Source organism: Manacus candei, unplaced genomic scaffold, assembly GCF_025592945.1.
Source record: "Manacus candei isolate 608988 ecotype Guabito, Panama unplaced genomic scaffold, ASM2559294v1 h1tg000028l, whole genome shotgun sequence".
NCBI lineage: Eukaryota > Metazoa > Chordata > Aves > Passeriformes > Pipridae > Manacus > Manacus candei.
In genome coordinates this window covers 30,490,727-30,507,855 of record NW_026138076.1, presented here as the reverse complement: position 1 = coordinate 30,507,855, position 17,129 = coordinate 30,490,727, and the positions used below count along the sequence as shown (strand labels likewise).

Here is a 17,129-nt window from a genome sequence, read left to right as displayed (position 1 = left end):
TACTTACAACGTGTATCTATAGATCATATGAAGAGCAGCCAAAGGCAGGCTGAACTTCCCTGTGTTTTTGTAGACTTGCTGTAAATGGGTAATTCCTGTTAACCAGATCTGGACCCATTACCCCAGGATGGTACCTGCAGGTTTGATCCCTGTCTCTTTCGGCTTTGCAAATATCTGTGACAACTGAAAAGAGTGCATTGGAGGAAAAACACAGGTGAGCACAGTGTCACATTGCACATACATTTGCAATGAAGAGCTCTTGCACTCTCTAGTAGGCAAATCTACTGTCAGGCTTTAGTTGGACAGACCCACTTTTGAGCTACAAAAATTAATTTTTCATGATTTTCCTCTAGACTGCCCCATGGTGTCTGGTAAACAGTCTCTTGAAGTGGTGGGGCTGCACCTACCACCAGTGACAAGGAGTAAGAAACATCCTGAAGGAAAGTGTGAGGCATGAAACACTTTGAGCAAGGCAAGGGCTGACAAGCACTTTCTAGGGTTACATGTGAGGCCCTGTTAAGAACAGAGTGTCATTCAGCAGGGAGACTCCCGGCCAGCAGAAACAGCTCTCCAAGGGCCTTCTGCACAGTAGTGGCTGAGCATCCTGCTGAAACCAGTGCACAGCCCCCAGCAAAGTGATGGAGAGATGCTCTTGTCAGCCTCCATTAATCACTCGCCTTGCCTCTTACTGTCACTGCCAGGCTGAGCTGTAGAAGACAGGAGCTGCAGAGAGCTCAGTCCCCAGCCCTGGAGAGGTTTATGTGGGTGTTCAACTCTCTGGGCTGTCAGAGTTCCTTCAGTGGTGCTGCAGGCAGGTTCAGAGTCTTAATTTGAGGGGTTTTGGTTGGTCTATTGAGAAGACAGAATGGGAAAAAGAGAGAGAAAGGCAAAAGTTGATTCCAACTCAGTATATTTTATGATTCTATGATTTCATTTTTCTAAACAGCTAGGCTACATATTTGTATATTCAGAAAAAGTCACTGTCAAGAAATGAAAATGTGAAGACTGCATTGAAAGAAGAGTACAACAGTGTAGCTCTGCCATAAGCAAGAGAAAAGAGACTTCTTTCTTGCATTTTAAATCAAATTTTGTCCTGCTGGTTTGGAAAAAAAGATAGAGCCAGGTGTAAAATCACTTGCATAAACACTAATTTAAAAATAAGTTTTTAGTGGGTAAAAGAGTAAAAATCAGTTAAAATATTTCAATTATGTGCACATTTATCTTCTTCAATCTACCTGTTCAAGACCCATTGGTGTAACTCACCTAATATCATTTCTTCTGGAGATGGACCAAGGGACACATTTTGATCCTTCTGTGATTGCGGCACTGTATCATCAAATCTACGTGAGGATTTGAGCTCACTTCTGAAATAGTGTGTGCAAGGTATTTGGGGTGCTGCTAGCAAGTGATGTATTCAGGTACGTAGAAATTCTACCTCTGCATTTGGGATCTGCTCTGCAGGATAGGTCATGGAACCAACCAAAACTGAAATTGTCCCTGGAATCATTCAGGGTTTAATTTGAAGGTCTGAATTTAGTGCAGCTTGAATTGTTTATGAGTGAGGATATTTAAATATCTTTTCTAGACATTCGTAGATTGTAATACAGTTAAAATTTATTTAGATATAATTAAAAAGCCCAAACACTGACAATCGTTCATCCCAAAACCTCACAGTACTACACTATATGGACTGTCAGAAGATTAAAGCAGAGGGAGGTGAAATATCACAGTGTTCTAAATGTGAGAACACACAAAACAGGAACCTGGGGACTCATATTTAAGGAATCTTTAGAGATCTCAGATATGCTGTTCCTACTTTAGTGGATTTCTTTCATTAAAACATGCACCGTTATCATGGATTAACACATATCATGTCATGAAGGCCTGATCCTGTGAATAGCAAAGGTAATTTGGCCCTTGATCTTGATGGGCTTTCAATTCAATTATTGAAACAATTTCTATTTAAAAGAAAAAAAAATAAATCTGTAGCTCTATGTGTGTATTTGATGCAGGGACCCAACCAGAGATCAGTGACTTGCACCAATATTTTATGCAATGCTTCAAACTGATGCCCATTTGGCAGGGAAATGGCAAACTGAGGAAAGACAATAGGACACATTTGTCAAAGTTTTCATTGGCAGGACAAATCTCCTTTGCCAAGATTCAGGCTAAAATCTTTTGCTTTCACTTTTCCCATGGGGACAGTCCCTGTGGTTCAGCCATGTGCATTAAACCACTTAGCTGCCCAAAAGTGTCTACTGAGAGAAGGGAGAAACCTTCACTCTTACCCTCTCCACAGAGGAGGGGACACTTGAGCTTTGTTTGGCTTAGCCTCTTTGTGATTGTACTTGCATTAGGAAAAGAAACTTTGTGTTTAGTGATAGATGAGAGTGGCAAAAGCCTCTGGGAGATTGTGGGTGGTCTCATAAAGTCTGAATTTCAAATCATGCTTTGCGGGATATTCAAGGGTCTTCCATACTCCAGCGAGGCCCTGGGCAACTTGGAGGGAACCAGGCGTTCCTCCACTGCTTCGAGCACATGGGGGCCCCTTGCAGTTTTGGGTCTCAGAGGCATCTTCACCTGTAAACTGGGCACTGGGAGACACACAGCCCCATCCTGCCCTGCTTGCTGAGCCTGAGGCTTGGACAAAGGTTTGCCCTTTTTCTGGGAAAACCTTTCTCTGGTCTGGGTCCTGCAAGCTGCTGTTGAGCTTAGCTACAGTGCTGCTTTGCAGCCCCGAGAGGGGCAGGTTCTGGTAGGTGCCTGTGACTGGAAAAACTTGCTAGGAAAGGTGGTCTGTGGCTCGATGGAATACCATGGGTGGCCAGGTGGGGTCAAGGCAGCCGGCCAGCATACACAAGGCTGTATCATCCATCTTCCCCCTGGCATGGGCTGCTGAGCCGTGCAGGTGGGCATGGACCTGGCCAGTGCAATGGAGCAAGAGAATCCCAGGGAGCTGGGATTAATTGGGTAACTTGTGCATGTTGCTTTGAACATATGAAAAGGTATAAAATGCTAATTATTATTAAGAGGTGTCTAACAGCCCTTTTTAATTTACTGGTTGCTGTTTTCTTTAGTGTGCACTTATAAAGGGCTTTTGGCAAAAGGGACTGTTATTGTTAAAGTTCAGAAAGTAAAATTTTGGGTCACATGTCCAGTGCTGTCTTGGAAAAATTATATAACTTGTCCAACTAAAGTGAGACCAAAATTAATGGAGCAGGACTTACATAAATGGAGCAGAGCCAGCTCATAGCCTTCGCTCTCTAATGTATACAGATCCCCCAGAAGCCTTTCTACATGACTAAATGTATTTCAGTTGTGTTTCTTGAAGGAATGGTAGCTCAGTGTGTAATAATATTGGTCATATCTATAGAGAAAACACTTTCATCCGAACTCTTAAATGCTTCGCTGACATTAATGAATCCTGGCTGGAGAGAAACATTATTTGTATTTCTGAATAGGGCACCTGAGGCATGGAGAGGCTAAGTTTCATGAGTGAGAAAGGCACTTACATCCACCTGTGCAACATGATCTCTGTGGTTGCATTTACTAATGCTGGGTGGATGCTGACACCTGTGGCTCAGCAGCACCCTCATGGACGGTGTCAGCATTAACCCACCTCTGTCTTTCTCTCATTGCCCTTAGTGTTCTCACACCTAGAGTTAAAATGCCAAACACTTTCAAAGATCTTGCAGATTTCCCGGTGCACGTTTTCACTGCTTTCAGTGGTTTCTGGTTGGGCTGGAGCTTCCATAAATTGACACAGTACAAAAAAAGTAACTCATGATACTGGGATTTGTGTCTGAACTGGGATCACTTCCCAGCTCCCAGGTTATCTGCTTGCCTTGGCCAAACGTGTCATCGTTGCTGAACGACACCTGCACATATCTCTTCTGCTGGCACCTGGTATCTGAGTGATGGAAACCTAGGTGCACAGGAAAAAAGGAGCTGTGACAGCCTCCACCAGCTCCCTGCATGAATCATCAGGGCAACATGATACCCAGACCACGCAAGCAGCACATGTGCCAGAGAGCATGAGCAAAGATACAGAGTTCAGCAGCACCTCACTGAATCTGAGCGGGGTTCTCCAAGCCGCCAACTCCTTTCAGCTCCTTGAAGCATATCTGAAGAAGCTGATGGGGTGGAATGGCAGAATCACAGCCTGTGGGGGACTGTTTGGCAAGGGAATTGTACAGGCTGTCTTCCAGCAGGTGGTTTTCTATGAGCTTGGTGAATCAGAAGGAAAATAATTTGTAAACTCCTGTTATTGAGAAGGTATCTATTTATTTTCTAGATCCTGTTGCTGGTTCCTGGGTTACCTCTCTAATTTTTGCATCTGGTACACAGCTCAAGCATGAGAAGCATTGTTCCAAGACAGCAGATGGATGAACCACTATAAAGGTAGTGGAATCTCAGGTGAGTTTCCCATTGGCTTTACACTACGCATTGTTTCCTCCCTTGTTTTCTCTTTAATTTTTCCCAATAAGTATTCCTGGTATTGACAACTATCATGTTGCAACAAATGCAAGTTGCAAACCCAGGGAACTCACTTTTCTTCTGGAGCTGTAAAATAAGGTATTATTAAAAGCCCAAGCTGTACTGTTGCCAGACAGTGCCATTAAAAAGAGGTGTGAAATAATTTGTATGCAGTTAAAAACCTATGCAGTGTTTCTCCCAAAGCTCATATCAAGGCTTTTGGGGGCGTGTTGGGAGGATTTGACAATGATGACTATATGTTTGAGAAAATGCACAGCAACAGTCTTGAATATGTTAGGGAATTTGTGCGTATTTTTTTCCTTTTTGGGAAAGGAGTTATCTACAGCAAATTGTTTTGCATTATTTTCTCCCTAAACTATCAATTGGGAAGAAATTTGATAAAATGTGCACAAGAGGAATAGAAACTAGAACTATTGTTTTGATGTGACAGGTATGAAGATGAAGAGATAGAGAACTGATTTAATTTCTATACAGAAATGTGTAACTGAAGAAAAAAGGGAATTGGAGGAGTTTGGTTTAGAAAGAAGTTCTTTTCTTTTGCAGGAAAATTCGAAGGTTCGTGCTGGGCTCTGTGTGGTGACCAAAGGCTTTTTTGGGAAAGCAGGACGCCACTGAGCTGCAACCTGTATAATTTGTCCACAGACAACCAGGAGTTAAATGTAACTCTGATTAAACTAACTTTTTAAATTGCCAAGGGGTTCAGTGTCCTTGGATTTCAGAGTATCTTGCAGACAGATCAGGAATTGGGCTCTAAACTCCATTGGAGTCATGTCATGTAGTTTTTATTTGTAAGAGAATTGTGTGCTGGAGTTTGGTTTTGGGCATTTGTACTCAGTGTTAACATCTTCTTTCATTTAATTTTATTGTTCAAACCCTTTAGATGTGGGGTTTTACACGGATTAAATCAGGATATAACAGTTATTGTTTAGACTTCCATTCAAAAGTAAGTACATTTAAAGAAAAGAAGCTGTAGCATTTAAGTAAAGGACAGTAAGGAGTGTATACCCAGAGGGGCTGTCACTTTAGATAAGTACAACTGCAAGTTCTGTAGCATGCTAACATGGAGAGCTGGTTTCTTCATGTGTTAGTTTTGTTCACTACTTGATATAATCAGGAATCCAGGAACTGTTTAACCTGACTCAGAAGAATAAAAGCTATATTGAAGCAGAATGCTGATAGGTTTTCAGGATCTATTATATATCCCATAGTATATAGGGGAAAGAATACTCCAGTCTGTATTCAGCACGTAACAGTAAACACTAATCTTGTTATTTACCATGTTCTAAAAACATATATTTTCAGTAATGACATATATGCCTGGATGACTGGGTTAATCTTTACACCTTGATTTATGAACCTGTTAACAAGCCTTCCTATTCTCTCTGAAGGAGAGTGCTATAAACACTGTAATTTAATCATAAAGCTTTTGACCTTAGCACTATCAATGGGAGGCCTTGTTGCTGGTTTAGCTTGTATAGGACTGTGAAAGTTGGTATTCCAAAAACACGTTTGCTATGAATTAACATTTGAGTGAATTTTGGCAGCTACTTTTATGTCTGGTTTTGTCTGTTCTCTGGTAAAAAACTTTATCTGGAGAATATCTGAGAGGAGTTACATTCAGACTCTAAATGCAAAAGTATTCAGTGATACAGAAATGTATATAAGCTACACAGTTATTTTTGCTCTCTCAGCCAAGGGCTGGAACCAGTCCCAGTCATGACCAATAATAGCTGAGCAAAGCTCAGTCTGGAACATTAAGTATTTCTTTACAAACTGACTTGGTAGATAATTATATATGTGCTTATTGAAATAATTGGTAAATTAAACAGTTGCAGATGTTTGCAGGATGGAGTTTGCAACTAGAGTTCTACAGAACAAAATAATTCATTTGACAATGGTAGAAAGCAAAATGCATTTGAGGAAATTACAACTGGTTTTAGATATTCTGCAGATGGAAAGAGACTCTTACATCATGGGATGTGTTATTTATTGAGAAACAGTTGTTCCAGCTCCAGTTGTGGATGAAAGACAAAATTTAAAGTGATCAAAAATTACACAGAGCAGTAAGTGTGAGATTTAAAATTCAAGTAGGAAATGGGAAAGAGCTATTTCCCCATGGTTGAATTGAGATAGTGACTTGGGATGAGATCCTTTTGACGCAGTTTTGCTTCAAGGAAGAAATGGTCTGGAGGGGAAGAAAGAGCCAAATTTATAGAGTGCATAGGGAGAAGGAGAAGACAACAGGATAAAGTTAACTTCACTGTTTCAGACCTCAGCAAATCCTCTGGATGTCAAGGAAATGTATTGTGAAAGCTTTGGTCATACCCTCTTCTGCCTGATTTTTCTTTTGTCTCCTGTTTCAAGGAATTTAAAGAGGAAACTTGGGAAATGTTTTGTTAGCTAACACTACTGACCAAGACCTGTGGGGGTTTTTTGGTTAAAAAGTCAGTGAGCTTTAAAAGTACACTTTGAAACTGGTCTGTTTGATTTCCATGTGGATTCAAAGACTGACCATCAGGAAGAGGCAGTGACTACAATAGCAGAGCAGCAAACAGTGCTACTTCCTTTGTCTCAGAGGGGTAGGATGTTCATGTTTGGAGCACAAGGCCTGAAAAGAGTGCCCTGTGTTCCTCTCTTTCAGGTTATCACTGTACCTGTGCTCTCGCAATCTCAGAGCATTTATCCTTGAGAAGGTCTGATAAAGCAAGATAGTAATATTATTCTCATTTTTCAGGTTGTGGAATCAGGAAGAGAATGTAACTTTTGCCCACTGTGACAGAAGCATATTTGAAGCAGAAAAATGAGTCTCAGTATCTCACAGTTTACTCACAATGGAACACAAATTCCAGAAAATAAGTAATTTGAGGACTCAGATTAATATACTGATAACTGTTTTCCAAAATAAAGGAATGTTATTTATTTTTATTGCTTTTCAAGTGTAATGGTTCACAGCAAATAGTATGGACTGCTCCTCCTCCAACCCTGTGATGCTCTTCCATGAAACTGTGCCACCTCTTCTACACCAATGTCTTTCCCTTCTCCCACAGCTTGATGCCCCTCTGCCATTTTTACCTGCACTGAAAATGTTGGTTAAATTTATTGTTATAATAATTACTCCATTTACAAAAGTACAGTTGTAAGCCTTTCCTTGAGTACCTTGCCTTACATGCTTTTCACTTAAGTCCTCACAAAATTACAAGTCTTCTTTCTCCTTAATCATGCGTTTCAGCATCTTTTTACTCTCACTCTTCAGTGGTTTGTGGATCTTTTCTTTCCAGTTCTTCCCTTTGCTCACTGGAGATGCTTCCTCTTTTGTCTTTGTGAGATGCTGTCACATAGCTCCAGCAAGCCACATGTAGGAGAGATTTATTGCAAACTAATGATAGCCCCTGTGTTTATTTGAGCTGCTGTCATGTTTAGTCTCCATCAAGGCGCAGTGAGTGTCTGCATCACTGCCTCTCACTTACAGGTTTTTTTAAATGCCACTTTCAGCACATGTTGTAAAACACTGCATGGTGAAGATAATCCATTTTGTTAGTTCTGAAACACAAAACTCCTCTCACCAGCCATCAGAAAGAACCTCACATAGGTTGTATAAATGACTTTGTTATGGCCAGGCTAGATACTGAACTCATAGATTTTTGCTGTCATTACCTGCTTAAGTGGAAGTGCTGACAGGAAAATTCACACTGACAGTATAGCATAACTTGGTTTACTATGAAGTCAGCATCCAGTTTTCTCCAGCAAGCATCTACAGCTATTCCACTTCTTGCATGTTAAAAGTTACTCTTGCTGAAGGCAGCAGCTCATTGAAAAAAGCCATAATAACTGATGTCTTAATCCTTTAATGAGCACCTGGAGAGGAGTTATCTCTAGGTGCAGCTTTTATGCTGGGTGTGACACCAGTGAGGAGAAGGGGCAATTGGGAAGCTTTCCTGGGAGTCAAGATCAACCTGGAAGAAGGCAGCTCATAATGATGGAGCTTGTCTAAAGAATCAGATACCCATGAGAACATATCAAATATAACTGTGGAGTTGCTTTGTCTACAGTGGCTCTTGAATGAAGGGAACATACACAACATAGCTAAATCAGAGAAAGGAAGCTATGGATTTATTTCTCTGTAGCTCTCTCAGAACAGAGTAACTAACTCTTCAACATCATGTTTAGGAAAATAATAATCTTTACTTTTACTCTAGGACTTCTCTGATGCTGAGTGATTTTAAGTTGTCAGAGTAGCCTGCTCAACTCACTGGGACACTTCGTTTTTATTCTCCACCTTTCCGACATTTTGCCCAGTTTAGACATTCCTCAGTATTGGGAGGATCATCTACACAAAGACGAAATGACTGGCAATACAAGATATCTCTTGGGGGCTGGCATCTTCCTTCACCACATAAGAACTTCCTTGGCATGCAGAAGGATATCAGGAAACAGCCTGAAACTTGGGAGTCCTCTACACTTTGGAGAAAAGACCTTCTGTCCACCTCATGTGTGGGATAGATAAAGTATGTGTTCATCAAATCATGATGTGTTTTAGAAAACCACTTCTGTGACTCATATTGCATCAGTCGGGAAAAGGGCTCCCTACAAAAGGGACAACTGACAGAGAGTTGCTTCACTGACTTGTCCATTTTCTGGGGAGGAAGTGGGACGATCTGCTAGTTTTATGTGTTAGGCTGGTCCAGCAGAGGGGGCTTTTACACAGACGAGAGACAGCTTTGTGTGTGCAGTTACCAACACCCAGGTGCAAATGCTCCTGCAGCAGGAAACAGCAGTCTGACCAGAATCCAATTACAGCATTTAGGATGTAAACACAGTGAAGGGTTTATTGGATTAAATTTGTGATGCAGGAGACATTTCATATTTTATTTGTGCCTGGACCAGTGGACTGAAGACAGCTGGTGCAGTATTGTTATTGTCCATTAAAAAAATGTTCCCTTGTTGTCACTCCACCTTCCCAATCACAGGATGTTTCAATAATTGCTATAAAATGTGCTCATGCTGATGAAACGTAGTAGCAGCTATATGATCTTGGAGGAAACAATGATATAAAACCTCAAAATATTTTAGAACTACATGCAGCACCTAGAATTATGCAGCACCTAGAATTGACCCTCTATAACATAGAAAATGCTCTATTTGTGGCTCTGAAATGTCTTGTTTGATTGTTAAGCTAGTTCCCTACACATGGAAAATTAAAACTCCATAAAATAAAACTTGGTCATTTGTGCAAGCAGGGCCTCAATGAATAAGAGAAGCTTATGACCTTATTTTTGACCACTAAGCCCCACTCCTTGCAGCCAGCCACACTGTGGGTACATTACCTTTCTCAGATTTCATTTATACATCCCAAAATCATGCTTTACAGCAGCTTCTGGCTCTGTCTCTAGTCAGATAGTGTTGCTATTTTCTTTCATGCAGAGGCATATCTGAGTTGTGACCAAAAATATTAAATAATGTATTTTCAGTTATTTCCAGCATGGTTGAAGGTTTGATATAAATAATCTTAGGTGCAGAATGAGAAATGAAAGTTCTGTTAAGGTGGCTTCTACTGTGGAGCAACCCTAGCTGTTGAAATCCAGACTTCCACTGGCTTTGTATGTCCCTGTGCAATGTATATTTTAATCTGCTACTGTTTGTAAGCTATTCATCTTCTAAGATTTCTATATGCTACTGCATATACAACAGTAAGCACTCTGGCAGACTCATCTCAACATCTTAATTGTGTTAATTTTTTTGTACTTGCTGGTTTGGTTTTGCGGGTTTTTTTCTTCCTGTAAATGCAGCCTTTTAATTTGAACTGGTTTGCAACCTGCACTGCATCCTCAAATAGAATATTGTCAAATAATATTCAAGAAGAAGAAAGTATAATTTAACAGACAAGGGTTAAGAAAAATGTATTTTAGCAACCAAATAGGAGGAAAAGAAGGAGAAAGGTGTGGGAAGAGCACCGTAGGAAGGACATGGCTGCTGCGATGTTTAAGAGTTGATAGGAAGGTGAAATCTGCATTTCATGAGAATGTCTCCTGGCAACTCTCTTTCAGAGTGACCATTTTTTCCTGAACATTTCTGCAAATTGGATTTATTTTCAGTTTGGCAAAAATTTTCATCACGAGGTCCATATACTAATGGAAAAATCCAGGAAACTATCTGAGACTTTGGACCCAGGACTCTGCAGGGCAGAGGGATTTATGCAAGGCAATGCAGGTGATACAGTTTGAGTTTGTGATCTGCTTTCATGGTAGAGAAAGGATATGATGTCTGAATGAAGAGATAATGTGCTTGCTTGGGAAAAACACATGAGCAATTTGAATTCTTTGGCATCTTTTTAAGCATTTGACTCCCCGTGGCAGAGTGGAATCCATATTTGTATGAATTAAAACCCAGCCAAAAAGAATAACAAGTTAGCATAGCATAGTTGATTCAAGTAATTAAAATCTGACAGTGCTTCTCTCAGCTTCTTTTTTCTGACTCAAATTTTTCCTACCTTCTCAGGCATGTCCAATAACAAGTAGCATAACTCCAAAACCTCCTGTGTGACTAAGTAAATGAGCTTTATTCATTAAGTATGCTTTTTTAATACAGTGAATTTTCGGTGATGCACAAAGACCATGCATGGTAATTGAATATTGGAACCTATTCTTCAAGCATAGTCCCATGCTATCTAAATTGTGGTAGTGGTTTAATCCTTTGTCTCTAGGCTAAATCTCAGTGGGAAGACAAAAGATACTCCATTATGCTAAAAAAATAAAGACACCTAATCCTATACTTTAAAACTTGCTGTTGAAAATCCACATAAATTCTGCCACCATCACTGGCCAAGCGTGACCACTGAAAAAACACCAGTTGATTTTTATAGAGTTACAGTTTTTCTATTATAATTTCCTATGTATGACAGAAAGATTGATTGTGCTTTTAATACCATTTTGCCTAGTAGCTGCTTGAGAACTTCTTTTGGCTGTTTTCTGCAAGTTGAGTTCACTTACTTGATCACATCTAATCCTCTGGAATAAACCCCATCTGTTCATTTTTAGAAAGTGAACTTTTACAGCTTTATTACTGACCATACAAATTGGTAGTCATGAGTTTTATGTTTCCTAGTTGCACTTTGTACAACTCTAGCTTTGTACAACTCTGAGCAAGTGTTGAGCAGCTGAAGTTCTTCCTCCATCAGAGGAAAACCCATTGAGGGTTGCAATAAAAATCATGGAAGCAGAGGGTTGAAAGGCAATCCAATAGCTTGTCTGGTTCTTTCTGTTCCAGGATAAGAACAACTACCTTTATACTAATGTTGTATTCTGTTATCGTATCTCCCTAATACATTCTTCAATACTTGTGGAAACACCACATCACAGCCTTGCCTGCAGTACACTGCCCTACCACTTACCACTACCGTATTTCTAACCTTGAAACAGTGCGTACTATTATAAATCCTTCACTCATTCTGTGAAAGCTTTGAAATATAATAGATGAGCCCAAAAAGGTCAAACCACATGTCTGTTTCAGAACAAAACTTTCTGAATGACCTTCCTCAAAACGGCAGTTTTGCGAAACCAGCATCACTGAAACGGTCAGGGCTTTCTGCTTTATGAATAATGAGGACTATGATCAAGAAACATGACATGAGTGTGAGTAGTGAAAAATGTCCCCTAAAGAAAAGCCTTTGTACATGGCATGAGATGAAAAACAACATTGCAACTTGCATATATGTGTGTGTTTAAAACAGGATTAGTTTCCTATTCATCTCCAGAAAAGGAGATGCTCTGTGGTTTGCATAGTTCAGAAGAAGCTCTGTGAATGATATTTCATGAAGTTTTGAAATTACTTAATAGCATGGAACAACATGTCCCACTGTGCCAAATCATTTTGAATGAAAGTCACTGGAATATAATAAAAATTATTGCTGCCTCTGCAAAATTTCTGCCTATCCCCAGAACACGTTTATAAAGAATTAAAGGAAGGAGATCACTATGAAAAAGAATTAAAATCTCAACTGATACATAAATAGCTAATCGTACAGAACTAATTTGTAACTTGGGAAGAGCAGCAAAACACTGACCCTTGTTTGCTCTTTATCACATTGAATAGTTGCTGTGTTTGGACAAATGGGAATAACTTTGCCAAGATTTCCTATAAGCTGTTTTTGTGGTTTGATACTCTAAGGGAAAAATTATACCACAGTGAATTAACAGAAGAGCTCAGGTTGTGTTACAGCTTGGTACGCTGACAAGGGGTAAAAATATGTTCAAAGTATACCTGTTATACGACTATGAGAATAGCCTACCCTTAAAATCTGATGGAAAACCAGACAGCCTATAGTTAGGGAGTGGGCAACTAAAGACCTGACCATCTCAAAGCAAAGCCCAACCAGCTCTACAGCTTAGGCGAGGCTTGCAAATGTTAGTTCAATGCAGATATTTACTATGCAGGCACGCACAAGGCATCTCCAGCACCTCAAGGTTTTCTAGGCAGACCGTGCCTAGGGCCAGACAGTCCCTACTGACTAAAACTCCACCAGCCTGGCACTGAGAGCAAAGAAACTGATGGAGGAAGAACTTCAGCTGCTCAACACTTGCTCAGAACCTGGCTGAGCTGGTGCAGCACTGTTGTGTAGCATTTCTGCGCATGTTATCCTGGCTGGATTAAAACCAAGGAGAAGCTCCCACTGCCACTGTCCCAGATTATCCACTGAGCTCCTACTCCAGTGTACTGCAAAACCCACATGCTAGGGGTATTAGCAGGATAGTGGATAGGCCCAGGAGTCAGATCTCCTCCTCTTCTTCACTATTTTGTCTCTGGATTAAAAATAAAATTGTAACAAAGCACATCTAATTTGCAGTGTTTTACACATAGATATTGTAGCTAATGCAATTAATTTAATTCTAGTGATGATCTTTGGTCTTGCTCCATGGCAAGATCTTTACAGTGTAAACAATAATTGAGTGAATAGTCTTAGAATAAGGATTCTTTCATCATTTTTCAGCATTATCATTTTAAGCTATTTTTTGGATCAATAATATAGCCTTTTTTTTTTTTTAAAGTAGGTGCTGAAATTCCATGTGGTAGTCAGGCTATTAGGAAAGACATATTTGCTTCAATATTCTTTATGTCAGATTCATGGAAAATTAATAACTGCATCATAAGAAAGAAAAAGAGTGGTTTCTATTCCCAAACAAGAGTCTGCCTTGTTGAAACCTCTGACCATCCACTTCACTTTGATTGCGTATGTTCATTCTTTCTTTGATCACCTCATTAAAAATGGAGAAATGATTGATTTGCTCTACTTTGTTCTGGCCTTAACAACTTTGCAAGCTGTGTGAGACAAACAAAGACTCCTCAGAAAAGAGGAGAAGGAAAATGAGAAGGAAAGAAAATGCTGAAAGGTCTCCTGGCACTGTGAGTTGAAGCAAAAAAAATTGATTATGACAGTTCTTTTAGTGGCAAAGCACAGACCTGCAGAAATCAAGTGTTTAACTTCTCAGGAGGTTGGTCTCTTGGTTGATGTATTGCCTAACAGCAATGCAAGCCATTCATGCTACTCTGCAGACACATTACCGTGCTTTTGCTGATCATTTCTGCAGAGGGAAGGATCAAAGATCACTCTCTCGATTCAGAAAAAAATTACTTAATCCTGCTAAAATTGGAATGATGCTCTGCTCTGCTCTGCCATGGAAAGCAATGCGAAGCACTGGGTAGCAATTTGTGCTAGTTGGTTCCCTGCTGTGAGATGAACTCATGCTCACTTGAAGACCAAGTTCTAGTTAGAGCCTCTGTTTGCTCCTCACACAACCATCTCCATATTCATTCTAGTCTTGGTGCATCCGTCTTGCCTCTGCATGAGCAGGGTTACAGTCTCGGAGTTTTAGGCCACTTCTGGCTTTACCATTTCTTAAGGGCTAATCCGTCCCTTTGGGCTGCTGACTTTCTGGACAGCTCCTTCAAGCCAAAGTTTCATAAGACCTTATTAACAGCAGTATGTAATATCGATCCATGGAATATCAAAAAGTTTTGCTTTATAAAATTTCCAAGAGAAAAAGTGACACCGGAGCACTTAGTCCTTAGTGAATTGAAAGAAATGGACTTTTTTGCCTCAGTGTAATTTTCTGAATCTTCTCAAGGGGATGCTGCCATCTTTGCCAGTTTGCAATGTGTGAGTAGTTCCCCACTGACTTGCTGGCTGGCCTCCATTATTTATTTGAGTACTTCCTATGCCATTACACACTCCCCCAAATCACATAAACACCACATTTAATGTAGAGAGAACCTTGGGGCTAGCTCATATTTTGTAGATGTAGAGGATTAATTCAAAAGCACAAGTCATGTCTGAAATGTTTTGTGCATCAGATGAAAGATGAGAACCAGTGGGTTGACCCATCTACCACGTATGTGCAATCACCTCCTGGTCTGCATTCCTGGGACAATGGACAAGAGGAGTGAGGAAGAAGTTAGGATGAAAGGGACAACAGGTGGAAGTGAGGATGTGCATCTGAAATACACAGTATTAGTAGGAGTCATGGAGGGACCTGACTGACACACCTGCAGATCAGCTGAGAGAATGTTGTCATTCCATGCTGCCAGCTCTAAGCTGATACAGGTTACCTTGTCCCTCTGGTGCTCTGAATGCTGCCAAAGAAATCATAAAGCCATTATTGTCTCTGGAGAATGGTTTTGTCCATCCCATTATGGGCAAGTAGCCCATGCTTGCATCCGTATCATACTGCCCTCTTCCATAATGGGCCAAGGATGCACTAGAGTTGCTTCCCACTGCTAGGGCTATGCCAGGTGATCCAGCTTCTCAGAGGCACCAGCAGAGAGAAATTCATCATACTCCCACCTGTCTGCTCCCTCTGTCAAAGAAAGGCAACACAGGGCTGCTAGATGTAGCCACATAGGGCGAGAGCAGGAGCGAGACACCACGGCTGTTGGGCAGGGCTTTCCCGGAGGTGTGGGAAATGCCGCTTCCAGATCCTGCTCTACTTGATTCATATCAGGATTGGTAAGAGAAGGCTTTTCTCATCAGTCAGACAAACCTCCAGTCTACTAATTGAAGAGACAGTGGGCAGAGTGGGTTTTCTTCACAGCTTCTGCATGCACAGTCCTTCCCTTTTATATACAAAATATTATTATGGAAGCAGGAATGTGAACTGTGGTCATTTATGCAGGAAAAACAGATCCTTAATCCAGACCACTGAGTGAGTCGCTCCATTGCAAATTCTCTCTGGTTTTCCAAGAAACAAATATTAACTATCCAGCAGGAAGTGTGTGTAAAAAAATTGAAATCGAAAGTGCTAGGGAAACTGTAGGAAAAGTGGCACTGAGCCAGCACTTAGGTAATTCCCTTTCTCTGGATTTGTCACGTTCAGTGCCTGTCACCTTTTTCTGCTACATGAGCATTTAGAGAGGAAAATCAGTTTAGTTAATTTTTTTTTCAGCAGAATGTCTGAGAACTCCATTCATAAAAGTCTGCAGGCAGGAGAAGAAACATGACCTTTTTTTTTTTTAATTTGAGGACTGTAAATTTTTATTCAAGGGACTGATGTTTTACTAGGTAATGAAGCAGCCTGATTAACAAATTCAGGAGTCTTTCATTTGTGCAAAGCAAAACAGACCAGCAGTCACTTTCCAGACCCACATTACTTTTAGCAGGATCTCTGCACTCAGGTTGGTGTCCCGTGGAGTATTCAAATTGCTGTTGTGATTTCTTTTGCATGTAGCAGTATGACATGGCACGACCTCTGTAACAGAGCAGGGCTGTGGCCCAGCTTTGTCCAGCAATCAGCTGGGCAGGTTCTGGGAATGCTGTGCAGCCTGACTCCACAGCAGGTCCTGCTTCTGATGCAGGGCTCCGTCTGCACCACTTGTGAGAGTCCGTGTTGAAACAGAGAGATGCAGCTTAGATAAGTGCTTCCCACCTTCCTTGGGGAGAGCCTTCAGCTGCCCCATGTAACTTCTTCTGTCACTGCTTGCCTAACTCTTATCTCACTAGGAAAGAAAGGAAGCCTATTGGCTGGTTCTTGTTTTTAATTTTCATGGTAAGATAAAATAAAGATTCCTTGTCTCTCAAAATAACTGCTGTGCTCCTCTTAAGGGGTACATGAAAGGATGATTAAAGAACGCCCCAGAGACATTCACTTTCTTCCAATGATATATGTGTTGGCATATTTGTTAGTCACTCATTTGCAGTCACTTTCTAATTCCTGCCTGATTTCAGCTCTCTTGTCTAGAAAGCAGGAATTTTTGGGAATGTGTGCTTTTTTCCTTATTAGATTGAATGAGAAGGTTGTCAAACAGGTATTTTTCCTCTGGAAGCTATGCAACTTTAAGAAGTCAGGTACTCTCCCAGTCATTTTCTCTCCCAGGTTTTGCACATCCCTAACTGTAGGCTTTGCTCATGGATCACAGAATGATCCATGGTGGACACATGCTCAGAATTACATCTTGTCCACACCCTCCATAGTACAGGTTCATCACCACACAGTCCTCCTGATGGGAACTTGTTTTTTTTCTTTTCCTTCAAATTTCAGAAAACCTCAAATAGGCTTACATGTGAAGGAAGAAAAACAATATGAAAGACAAAACACCCCTTCCTCCCTGTTGTGTTCCCAGTGAGTATCTGCATGTTTCCTTCCACC

The 17,129-nt window shown here is 40.7% G+C and overlaps 1 long non-coding RNA gene across 1 annotated transcript; it reads left to right on the top strand.

Moving 5' to 3' along the window:
• Positions 1-4,042: 4,042 nt before the first annotated feature.
• LOC127472071 (uncharacterized) lies at positions 4,043-8,684 on the top strand. Its single transcript, XR_007904850.1, has 3 exons — positions 4,043-4,211; positions 4,295-4,416; positions 7,232-8,684. It is a non-coding gene; the product is annotated as an uncharacterized LOC127472071 (long non-coding RNA).
• Positions 8,685-17,129: the final 8,445 nt, after the last annotated feature.